General features: G+C 37.0%; 1 protein-coding gene and 4 non-coding genes across 6 annotated transcripts in view; 3 read left to right on the top strand and 2 right to left on the bottom strand.

The window, feature by feature from the left end:
* The first annotated feature begins 412 nt into the window (after positions 1-412).
* TRNAV-AAC lies at positions 413-486 on the top strand. The gene has a single exon. It is a non-coding gene; the product is annotated as a tRNA-Val (tRNA).
* A 6,359-nt stretch (positions 487-6,845) lies between these two features.
* Positions 6,846-6,927, bottom strand: TRNAS-AGA. Its single transcript has one exon. It is a non-coding gene; the product is annotated as a tRNA-Ser (tRNA).
* A 1,717-nt stretch (positions 6,928-8,644) lies between these two features.
* Positions 8,645-8,718, top strand: TRNAV-AAC. Its single transcript has one exon. It is a non-coding gene; the product is annotated as a tRNA-Val (tRNA).
* A 3,652-nt stretch (positions 8,719-12,370) lies between these two features.
* Positions 12,371-12,452, bottom strand: TRNAS-AGA. Its single transcript has one exon. It is a non-coding gene; the product is annotated as a tRNA-Ser (tRNA).
* Positions 12,453-12,559: 107 nt separating this feature from the next.
* LOC117915423 (glutamyl-tRNA(Gln) amidotransferase subunit B, chloroplastic/mitochondrial) overlaps positions 12,560-12,879 on the top strand; it is a 36,220-nt gene continuing 35,900 nt past the window's right edge. The window contains exon 1 of one of the 2 annotated variants that reach the window (XM_034831014.1): positions 12,560-12,628. The gene's annotated coding sequence lies outside the window, so the exon portion shown is untranslated. The other variant, XM_034831013.1, reaches the window with a different exon arrangement.

Below are 12,879 nucleotides of genomic sequence, written 5' to 3'. Positions count from 1 at the left end.
CATCTATGTTTACTTAATAGGAAATTTAACCAGATTTATACTAAAATGATTAAAATTATAAAGTCACTCTTATACTTACTCTTTTGATCAGTTCTGAAGGTTCCATAGCATGACACGTCTCTTCAGATTCCTTGAAGTAATTGAGCTGAACTGCAAACCAAAATATTAAACATGTCCTAGTTCACTATCCTGTCCAGTGCTAAGTGATTGATATGCATTGCAAATAAAGAAAACAAATCCAAAGAATCAACAATATATAATAAGTTTTTTTAAAAAAGACTGTTTTCTATGTAAGCAATAACAATATGTTCAACACATTGGTTACTTCTAATCCCATCCTTTTTGATAACAAAAACACCAAACAATAGGTTTATGTTGTTGAGATGTAATTCAATGTATTTTTTTGTAATATGGTGTCGTGGTGTAGTTGGTTATCACGTCAGTCTAACACACTGAAGGTCTCCGGTTCAAGTCCGGGCGACGCCAAATTCTTTACTTTTTAATTAATTTTGCCTATAAAAAAAATGTAATTCAATGGCCCTTATTCAAGGGCAGTGATTCCTTTGATACTTCAGGGAATGCCTCTGATTCAGACTTCCTTAACATTTAGAATTAATTTGTGAAGTCCAAAAGGGACTTTATGCATATGTCTATAAATTCTGGATTCAGCCTAAGCTTAAGATACCACAAAAAGGGAAGAAATTAAATGATATTCAAGGATCCATAAACATGATCCAGCCTTCCTCTTATCTCTGACAAGCTCAAAAATACCTTTCACCACCATCACGAGTGATTCCAGTGCAACTTATATACTGGTTCCTTGGGACCCATCCTCTGCAGGTACATTAGTTCTGCAATGACGAGCTCTGTGACAGCTGGCACCAATGGCATTAGGCAAGTCCAGTGGAGGCCTCCTTGGCCTGTGTTCATTGTACAAGACAGATCTTTCCACCTGGGTGGAGGTGGTCATGTCAGCGTGGTGTGCCAGAGGTGGCCATGCAAAGTAATGTTTCACACATGCGGGGTAGGATGGTGACAAGGCACCTAGAAGGAGGACTTCCTCTTTGAGTCTTGCTCCCATTCTTTCAAGAACTGTTTGGCAGCTTCAGAACTTTCAAAAACACCACACTTTCAGCCTCCTCACAAAGATTCTCACCTTTGCAAGCTTGTCTCAACATCCAGCAGCAGCATACATGTTAACAATCATCACATAGTCCCCTGGATCTTCAGGCTTTATTTCCAACAGCTTCTCGGCTGCCTATTCCCCTCTCTCTTTGGTATATCTCCAAAGCCTGTGCTAAGGAGGCCTTTGACAGCTTCATTGTAGATTTCCATTGCAGAGAACTTAAAAACAAATGCTCTTTCCTCATGTTTCTGTATATAATCATATATGTCTGCTACTGTGTATTCAGTTATTCCAATCATGGTGTACACGGTCTGGGTCATGTCAACAGCATTAAAAACAAGCATTGGCCTATCATTCTGAAAATCTGCCGGGAGAGATACTAGAACTCTGCTCAACAGCTCCAGTTCCACTAAAGAAGCTCTTTTGATTTCAACCTCAACGAGCTATTCCAGCGCCATATCGATAGACCCCTGGATTTGCGAGAGGGATCCAAATGCATCCATTACCCAAGTTAAATGAAACAATGAATTTAATTACTTCCGGTAAAATGTCCTCATTCATTCTCCCAACCAAGCTCTCATGGGAAAGTAAACTTGTTTTAAAGATGGGACCCAGTTCTTTTCTGAATAATATCTTGAATGTTCTATATCTATACAAACAGTAGGCATGTCCCCATTGGTGACTTGCCGCAATTCATTAGCAAATCCTGCTACAAGTATGCATTTCTCTACTTGCTCTTCAAATTTTCAGAAAATAGAATCAGACTGCAACCTGTTATCTGCACTGCTTCTTTCAGCCAAATCACTCAAAATGCCCAGAACTCTATGCTTATCCTTATCGTACAGAGAGCTTACAGCCATACTCAAAATAGATAACACCTTGTCCTTCTTCTCTTCAAGTGCTCCTTGAAATCTGGCCTCCTTTGTACCATCATGTTTAAATTGTCCTAATTGCACAGAAGAGATAGTATCTTCTTTCCTTGCAAGGCCAGCAGTCTGCATGTATTTCATGAAGGTGGATAGAAGGTGATCCTTAGCTTTTGATGTCTCCGCACATACTGACTGAGGCTCTTTGTGATCTTCAGCATTGAAGATGCAAAAAACTTCATATGGAACTGAGGGGCTCATCGAATGAATAATAAAGGATGTCCATGAGATTGATGTGTCACTCCAGTCCACCTTGGTTTTCTATACCTGCACTCCTGCCAGAATGAGGCGACATAATACACCACCACAGATATCACTATAGCAGGCTGTCATGTTTCGAGCTTGAGTTTCTCCTGGCAGGGTGCAAGCATGGCCCATCATTCATTCTCATCATGTTTGATCAAAATATTAGAGGGTTGCTCAAATGGATCCTGCTTTTCCAATCCACTCTTAGACACAAACAGCAACCATGGGCCATTGAGGGTCCTAGCACAGCTCTGGTGGTCTCCTGATGCCTTCTCCAAGTCTTTCCACGTCACTGCTAGTATTATATCCATGCTTGCCATCTTATCGCTTTCCTTTCCTTCTCCTTCCTTGCCATAATCAATGGAGGAGCACTTGGGTCAGCTGGGCAGGGACAGATGTTTGCGCTTGTGGGTCTGGTTTCGGGTATGCCCATGGCTAAGTCCCAGGACTTTTGCATCATACCGCTTGCAGCTTCATTATTGAATCCAGCATTGGTTCCCATTTGACTTACTGTAGCCACAGTGGCATGAGTGATATGCATTACATCAGCAACAGCAACTACACCACCATCTCCATCAATGACAGGAAGGTGTAAGAGTTTTCCATCATGCATGGTATGCAGGGCATTAAAAATGGGTGTATCAATTGTTAAACATTCTGGATTTAGAGTCATGACCTTCTCCACTGGAGTGGATTCTGTATCAAGATTTTGCACTGTGGCCCGCATTAGGATATCCTTTGAAATCGGAATATCTTTTGTTTTGTCTTCAACTTCTATGACTGCATAGCTTAATGTAAGTTCAGGCATCTTCTTTGATAGCAACCGACAAACTTCTCGATTAGCACGGTTCCCGATATAAAGAATGACATTCATGTTAGGAAGCCACTTCTCCCACATCGCTTCATTGTTCATATGGACAGCAACCCAGTAAAACAGGCGTCTCATATCACCTCCTGCACCCTTCTTGAGTCCCCTGATGAAGCAATGGCAACTCCAGAGGATGTGTAAGTAGTAACAGCAAACTTGTGGTCACTCTGGTAATCCCTGTAGAATCATTGTTAGCTTCAGATTTGAGAGAGATATCTTTTGGTGGATCAGAGACTGGAAGTGGATCTTCAGGGATAATCTGGAAGGCTTCGGCATTATCAGGTTCATCATCATTTGAGAAATGGCTCTTCAAACAAGAGTCCATTAATATTAGAAAATCCTTGCCACGTATCAGGTCAAGTGCATGGCTTGGATCATCTTCATTGGACCTCCCATAGTAAAGCTGAGCAGATGAGACACTGTGCAATGAAGTCTATCAGGCAAAGACTTCAATATGGGGAGCAAGGGTTGCACCTGTCATCTGAACGCTTGTTTTGCTCCCCACTATCAACCATGTCACTGTCCCAATTATCAAATGATCCTCGTTCTATGAGGAACTGCTCTGCATCTACTGGTTTATAGTACTTTTCCCTCTTTACCACAATCCGCTCCTACTCAAGACACGTTTAGCACCACAGAAGCTGCTCTTTGGACCACCAGAAAAGTTTGTGCAGGTCCAGCATTAGTTCTAGGCCTGCCCTATTCTCTACATGATAAGTTGACTCAATTTGATCTGTGTTGAGCAAAAACTCCACCCTCATCCATTTCTTCACGCATGAAATCCATCCCAAGCTCCATAGGTGGGTCGACAGTCTAGCCTCTTCCACTTCTATTCTCATTTCTTGCTTCACTGATTGATCCTGATTTGCATCATGATTCCCTTCACTTGGAGAAATTCCTTGAGGCTGTCGCTGCTCTGTTCCTGCTTCCTCCACCTGACATCCTTCACTGCTGCATTATGATAGCTGAATTCACATGCTTCCTTCTGATCTCTATTCCATACATTCCATATGCAGATGATATGATCCATTCTAGGAGAGGCAAGAAGATGGGCATGGGTCGGTGGCCACGGAATAGTATTGACAGGCTTTTTATGGTTCTTCAAAATAGGTAAACTCACTAAGAAGGCCAGAAAGAAGCTGTCTAGGCTTTCCAACTTTCTTATGGGTTCAACCTTTGCTTCTTCAGATTTCCAGTTCTTGAAGCTCATCTTGGTAGACACTGCTTGTGCCAACTCTTCAGCCGACATCAAACCTTAGTCACAAACATTTGCATTATCCTATGAATCACCAGTACTGTTTCTATGGATGGAAAATTGGAGAGTTCATTTCCCTGCTCCGCAAGGCCAATAACCGTCTGCCTTGCAGCAGCAAGTTTAACTTCACTGGAACCAGAACCATATGCAGTACCAGCAATCCAACACTTCAGAAAATCCATCTCTTTGACAACCGGACCTTCTTCATGCTCAAACATCAGGGTCTGCAGCTAGGGAGCCACAGGATATAGTATTGGGGTTGCAACTCCCAGAAACACCCCAAACTTACCAGAAACAGAGGAATAAAAAAAAAAAAAACAGAGATAGGAGCAGAGCAAGAACTGAAGAAATAGCAGAAGGAAATCAAACAGATAATGAATGTACAAAGCCTCATTTCAGGTGACATTGATGGGCTAAGGACAGGTGAAATTAACAGAAAACAATGGCATGATTTTCAGGCATCAAACACAGATGAAACAGAGCCAAAGTATTCCTAACAGAAAGATGCATGATTTTTCTTCCTCAAGTTTTTCTTTCTTTTCCCCCCTCTCTGTTCAGCTCTTTATCTCTAACCTGGCTTACATCAATGGATATCCCCCTTGCAGCTCACCCCCTCTGTAGACGCCTCCTGCAGCCCTACTCTCTCTTCTTGCTCCTTTCTTTTCTTGCCTTCTCCAAGCCTCTCTCTAGACAAACCTCACCAGCGAAAATGCTCCCCTCTTCTCTCTGCTTTATCTCACAGATCAGCTCACCCTCCCCGTTTTCCCCCAGGCCTCCCCCGGTTTTCTTGTCTCTCAAGACTCTACTCTCTCTCCCAAAACAGCTCACTCTCTCTGTTTTTTCCTTTTTACCGCTCCCCTCTAGGAAAAGTTCTCTGCGGAAAACCTCCAACCATAGTTTTCAAAGGCTCAAGGTGCACTAAGGCGCAAAGTAGTCCTGAAAGCGCAAGGCACACCTAAGGCGCGAGCTTTAGTGAAGTGAGGCGCACCCTAATTTACATATATTTTTCCTCTATTTTTCTCCTATTTTTCCTCCTCCTTTTCGTCTTCTTCACTTCTTCACTGCATGCCTGAGGCTAGTGCAAAATTTGGGAGAGTTGTTGGGTTGAAAACTGGGCTGGAAGGGAAAACAAGGCCAAAACGGCATCGTTTTGGTCTATTCTTTTTAAAATAAAAAGGGCCAAAACGATGTCGTTTTGGTCTCAAAAAAAAAATAAAAAAAATTAGGGCTTCTCTCTACCCTCTGCAACCCGACGCCAGAGAAGAAGAGAAGGAGAAAAAGAAGAAGAAGAAGGAGAAGGAGAAGGAGAAGGAGAAGGAGAAGGAGAAGGAGGAGGTAGGGGATCAAGGCGCACCTGTGGACTGTGTCGCGCCTTGCCGGAGGCAAGCGCCTTGCGAGCCTAAGCGGCACCTTCGTGAAGGGGCGTCACGCCGCCCGGAGCCTAGGCGCGCCTTTCACAACTATGCCTCGAACCAACTTGCTACATGTCTCCCTTGCATAGAATATCTATGCTGCTCCCTAAAAACCACCACTACTCCCACTCACTCTCTTGACAGCTCACACTCTCCAATTGGCTTCTAGAAGCCTCTAGTAGGTGGCAAAAAAGAGGTGATTGAAAAGAAGTCTGCCCCTGGACCCAAAATGAGGGTCTACAGCATCAAAATCAATTCTCCAAGTTTAAGAACAATTTCATTTAGGACTTTTTTTTTTTTTCCTCCCTAAAATTTGAGTCAAGTTTATGGTATGTGACTTTGGATAAGAAAGAAAAGAAAAAGGGAGAGAATATTAAAAACAAAGAATGAAAAGACTAGTAATTGAAAGATGAAATAATAGGAAAATATTATTTTTCTAATAATAAATATTTATTTATTATTACACATTTTGTGTTTGACACAGTTTTTAATGAAATACATGGAAATACTTTCTATAAAAATGCTTTTAAAAGAATTGTTTATGAAGTGTTCTTTTTAAAAAACACTATAAATGAATTTTCAATTTTTTTAAAAATACTTTATAAATTCTATTAAACGCCCTATTTTTCTCTAAATACACTTCTTATGTGAGAGTTTTTTCTAAAAGCCTTGCTAAATAAGTCCAAATGAAATCATATATTATTCAGGACAATACTTATCAAAAAAATATATATATTATTCAGGACAATAATATATCATTGAGTAAAATCACATATAAATTATATTAAAATCCTATGTTTAAAATTAATGTTTTAGAAACCTTTCTAAATGTTTTCTTGGACTACTAGTTTAGTGAGTGCTTCTTTCAAAATATTTGTTTATCAAGGACATGTTTACAAGTGCATTAAAGTGAATTAACCCTCCAGCCTAATAATAAGTCTATGAAACATGTGCATATTATAAGAATAATTTTATATAATTCAAAGATGTATATATAAGCAAAAAGTAAAAGCGTGAGCGGCAGGATTCGAACCTGCACGGGCAGAGCCCACATGATTTCTAGTCATGCCCGATAACCACTCCGGCACACCCACCCCTGACCCAAACAACTTTTCCACATGTATAACCAACTACCTATTTGCAGCACTACTTCACAAATGTGCCAATTATATGGAAGATTAATAAAAAAAATGACAGGTATTTGTGATATGGAGAATGTCTTGAACAAATGACTAAGAATCAGTATTAGATTCATCTGTATGTCTTAAGGAATTTATCATATTCATGAAGGCTTAAATTGAAGACAGCATCGGCATTTAGGTCCTACCATGCAGCATAAAAATTCACCTTAGCCCAAGGCTAGAGATCGAAGAAACAATGAGGGAATAGAAAAAAAGAATTAGAAGGAACATCGAATTCTGTTATTTGGGGTGATGGAAAATACAAATAGAGAAACCATGATGGAAGCTAGGAGGTACCACAAGGACACTGATTTTGAAGATGAATAGTTGCAGTGGAGCCTATCCACCACTATATATACTTCAATAAAACAAAAATAAAAACCAAAACAAAAATAGGAGCTTCCGCACCCCCTCTACATGATGTCCTATTTCAAACAAGAGAAAGATGAGCACTTCACATTCTAGGCATTGTTAAGGGTATAGAAGCGTGCAGGGATACTACTACAGGAAAGTAGTCAAACATTTTAATGAAAGGATTGCAATATTATAGATGATTCTTCAAAATGTTTAATATGCATGTGCTGTGATCACCAAGCTTTAACACCTGAATAACTCACATATCCATGTCAGATGATAAATTTATACTTCATCGATGTGGCTGCTCATAGGTCCAGTTTCTGGGTGCAACTGTTTCAATGAAAAGATCACCAGGATTCACATCCAGCTTGAAGGCCAATGTGTTTACTTCAGTAAAATTAGTTTTTAGTTTAGATAAATCATGAAGAATTTCTATATCAAGCACCATAACAGCCTTCACTCATTGATCAGGGATAGTTCTTTATAGTAAATTACCATTATTCAACGCTTTGTGCATATGTGTGTGTATGTGAGAGAAAGACAGAGCAATGGATTGCTGCACAAAACCTAGTTAGATACCTTTTTGGCTGGCAGAATCACTAAAGGAGTGTGAGTCCTTTAACCTTTGGGATAGATCTTCTGCAGCCCTCTGCTTTGTATCTTTCAGTTGGACTATATATATAAGCTTCTTGAGTAATTTCCCTCACCTAAATTTAAAAGAGAATTCAGCAATAATATTGTGTGAATTTCACCACAACAATTCTGTTTATTTAGTTTAACATTAAATACAAAATGCAAGGGAAAATTCCACTCAATTAAAAGAATATCTCAAGCCCTCAAACTTTTACATGCAAAACCAGATCATCCGTGTTTACTTAATAGGAAATTTAACCAGATTTATAGTAAAATGATTAGAATTATAAAGTCACTCTTATACTTACTCTTTTTATCAGTTCCAAAGGTTCCATAGCACGACACATCTCTTCAGATTCCTTAATGTAACTGAGCTGAACTGCAGTCCAAAATATTAAACATGCCCTAGTTCACTATCATGTCCAGTGCTAAGTGATTGATATGCATTGCAAATAAAGAAAAGAAATCCAAAAAATCAACAATATATAAGTTTTTTTATAAAGAATGTTTTCTATGTAAGCAATAACAATACTTTCAGCACATTGGGCACTTCTAATCCTGGAACATTTCATCCTCTTTGGTAACAAAAACACCAACAATAGGTTTGTTGTTGAGATATAATTCAATATTCCTTCAACATGGTGTCGTGGTGTAGTTGGTTATCACGTCAGTCTAACACACTGAAGGTCTCCGGTTCGAGTCCGGGCGACTCCAAATTCTTTATTTTTAATTAATTTTGCCTATGAAAAAAAAATGTAAGTCAATGGCCCTTATTTAATGGCTGTGATTCCTTGATACTTCAAGGAATGCCCTTGATTCAGACTTTCTTAACATTTAGAATTAATTTGTAAAGTCCAAAAAGGACTTGATGTACACAAGTTAGATCTATAAATTCTGGATTCAGTTGAAGCTTAGGATACCACAAAGGGAAGAAAGAAATTCAATTTAAACATCTATGAACTGGAAAAAAACCTCCTCTTCATCAAGACTTAAAACAAGTAATGTAAATTTTAAAATGGAGAAGTTAAATTTTAAAAGTTTCAGGTTCACAAGATGCACCCATTGGAATAGAATTATAAATATATGGTATAATGAGATAAGGGAATTGAGAAATTGACACCATCATTTTCAAATGAAAAACAACCAAACAGTGAATTTCTGAATGTAAGTAAGACTTCTCATCCCAGTGCCCTACCTAGCTTGGAACCACGTGTTCACGTGTGACAATCTGGAAAGTAACCATTGCACCAATCAATGAATTGGTGCCTACCACTCATTATCTCCAACAATTCCCCATCACAAAATGGTAAACATATGCATTAACTAGAACAAGCCAAAAAAATGAGGAAGAAGAAAAAGTGAGGATCGTTTCCAAATGTTTGATTCCAGAAGGTCCTGCAACTGAATTTTATTTCTCATTTTTGTTTGTTGAGCCTGAACAAACCTATGATTTCTCCCTCTTGGCAGGGTAATGGCAACGGTTTGTGAAACCAGCTATATCATCCATAGACGATAATGAAGTAAAAAAGTAAATATGATGCGTTTGCACGATAGGCTTGTAATTGTATTCCATTTCAGTTTTGTTATATTAAGTTTCAAATATGAACATTGCCCAACAAGAGTTCCATTTCCACAAATTTAGTTCAAAGTAAAGGAAACTGGAAAATGACATCAGCTTGGAAAAGATGGGGAAAATGGTGAAAATTTAAAAATTTAACCTACTCAAGAAGAAAGTATGCAACTAATAAATAGCCCCATGAAAAAACAGACACTAAAAAAGGTCCCTCGATTTAACTTAATTATCCGGAATCAGAAAAGAGAGACAAAAACATTAAAGAATGTCCCTGTAGCCTCAAATAACATTGCTTATAAGAATACATTCGGCAGGATACTAGGAAGTGTTTCTAGCTTTTCTAATACTTGAAAAAAAAAAATTAGTGTTAGAAAGGCAAGAAACACTTCTTAAAATCACTAAACACACTCTAAGTTTACAACAATAGTCTTAATTCCGATATACAAGTTGGGACAAGGATTCTTCAAAACAACTGTGATTGTGAACTCCCACAGGCTAAAAAATGATCCAATTGAAGAAAACACAAATCCAAGAGTCAAGCAATTAATCTCCAATTTATGTCCTAGGAAGTACAGTAATAAGAACTGAAAAGGATCAAATGGTGTGCAAGGAATCCTAAAATGTTACTTTCAACCCCTCAATAATAAACTCCTCAACCATGATATCAATACTATTCTCCTCACCAGAACCCCTACAACTCCAAATCACCAAAAATAACAGGTTTCCACCCAATTCACCAAAACCCTTTCTAGCATGCATAAACACCAACCCCCCAACCCAACTACTCGGTAAAATACCGATTTGCTTCATTCAAGAAACACCCTTCATTCTTCCTTGATTCAATTACCAAACATACAAAAAAAAAAAAAAAAAAAACAAACTGTCTAATTTAACAGACACCCACCATTCTCCTTGGATTGAACTACCCAAAAAATAAAATTAAAGATAAACCCCGCACGATTGGCTTGTTACACTTACACGAAACACATGATTCAGTGTAGCTCATTCGAAAAAACCTATAACAGTAAATTGAAAAAATTATATACAGAAAGACGGGGCATGCCTGCATCGGGAAGAGGAGTGGAGAATTCGCGGGTGGAAGCAGAAGAGGGAAGGCCCTGAAGCAAGAGAAGAGCGGCCATCAGATTGAGGAAATTGTTGCACTTCTGAATAAGAATCTCAGTGACTTCCTCGGCTGCTGTATCTTCCACCTTTCTTGAATTCTTCTATTCTTCTCTTCCTCTGTCAGGATACAAGAGAAGACCCAGAAGAGTGAGGACCCAAGGCTGTATGATGATAGATTATCCACCCCTGGATTTATCCATTAAAGAAAGATATTCAGTTTACAGTTCAAATCAAGTCAACAACCGGACGTTGTCTTCCCGGATTCCACCCCAGTGACCACACAAAGAAAAAGCCATTAATTATAATATCAACTGTAACAATGATATTAGTATAGTAGCTTTTTATGTAATAGATTTATTTGGAATAGCAATTTTATAATCATCAATTAAGATGTGGTTTGCTTCTGATATTTTTATCTAAAACTATATTAAATAAATTTGATTTTTATGTCTGTCTGTCTATTTTTGTAAATATCATAAATGTTTGATGATTTTTTATTATTATTTTAAATCCAAAACAAAAATATTATGATAATTTTTCATGGTTTATAACCGAGGCATTAAAGTTATTGATTCCATAAAGAAGAATAAAGGGTGGGTGAATGTAATTGCCCATTTCAATTTTCTAAATTTGAGAATAAAAAATAGATATTTTTATTTTTAAATACTGATAATTTTAAAATTTTCTATCAACATTTAAAAATAAAGACTAAACATAATTTGTCAAATTATTTTAAAATTTTCAATTATAAAAAATAAAAAACCAACAAACAAAAATGCAATTGCTTTTGATTTCCAATCCTTAAACTTTGCGAGTAGTAAAAAAGATCTATAATTGTATTATCCTTCCCTGATATGCTTATATATTTTGAAAATTTTAAAAGAACTATTTAACTAAATTTAGAGATATTTTTGTTTTTTGTTTTTTTTTTAATTTAAAAAGATTCACCTTGATTTTACCATTGTTTAAGAATTTTTTTTGTCCTTTAATTGTTAATTATCTTCTCAACTATTTTTATCTTATCATGCTTTCTCCATCTTATGGGAAACTTAAAAGCCAAAATAGAGAGAGAAGAAAAAAGACATTAAAAGAACTTTGATTTCAAAAAAGTTAAAAAGCATAATGTTTTAATATTTATTTCGTTATTGCAATTTAAAAATATGGATTTTTTTTTTAGAATTTGAGTGACTTTTGCAAGGTAAGAGTTGATATTACAACGAGTCATTTTATAAATCTTTATTTATTTTTTTATCTAATATTAGAAGTATCAAAATATTTAAATTAACTAAAACTGATCAAATAATATTTTTTTAAATATATTATAATTTGCTATTCGAGTCATAAAGTAACTTAGGAATGTAATATAACTTTTTCATTGTGATATGATAGTAAATTTCGCCATTTAATTTATTAAAATGATTTTAGTTAAAGGGTATAAGTTATTAACCTTCTTTAGAAGATAAGTCTTTTTTAAAATTTCAAAATGCATAAATATTCATAAAATCAGGATAAATCTTTTTAAATTTTCAAAATACATAAATATTCATAAAATAAATAAAAAAAAATGATTGGAATCCGTCAAATTCCGTAAAAAATATCATGAGGTTTTGGAGTAACAAAATCAATTCTCTCATTTAGGACATTATTTTTTTAAACAAAAAGTAAAAGCGTGAGCGGCAGGATTCGAACCTGCGCGAGCAGAGCCCACATGATTTCTAGTCATGCCCGATAACCACTCCGGCACGCCCACAACTGGCCAATTTCCTTCAACAAAAATATATTTATTCTTTTTGTCTTTGTGTGTCTTCTCTCCTCTCCCTCTTATCCTTCGGCTACTTTGGCCACTATTCTTCCAACCGTCCGACCAATCAAACATTTTAAAGGCAAAATCAGAGGGAAAACACATCCTCCCAATCCTGCCTTTTGGTCAGTCGATTGCTTCTCTCTCATGTGCATATCTTCACTCTATTCCTAGGGTTCACTTTCAAAATCAGCTGTTTTTAAGTTTCTCAGTGATTCTCACTCGCACTTTTGATCAAATTTCTGGGCATGCCTCATGATATGTCACTTGTACGATTCTCATTCATTTCCAAGCTTTAAGCATGAACTTGTTTTCTGGGTATTCAATAATTTTGATTTTTGCCTTTAATTTTTTGTCAATGGTTTGCAGAGACAGC

This window comes from Vitis riparia, chromosome 5 (genome assembly GCF_004353265.1).
Source record: "Vitis riparia cultivar Riparia Gloire de Montpellier isolate 1030 chromosome 5, EGFV_Vit.rip_1.0, whole genome shotgun sequence".
NCBI lineage: Eukaryota > Viridiplantae > Streptophyta > Magnoliopsida > Vitales > Vitaceae > Vitis > Vitis riparia.
The sequence above is the reverse complement of the archived record's forward strand: the minus strand, read 5'-3'. Positions and strand labels throughout refer to the sequence as shown.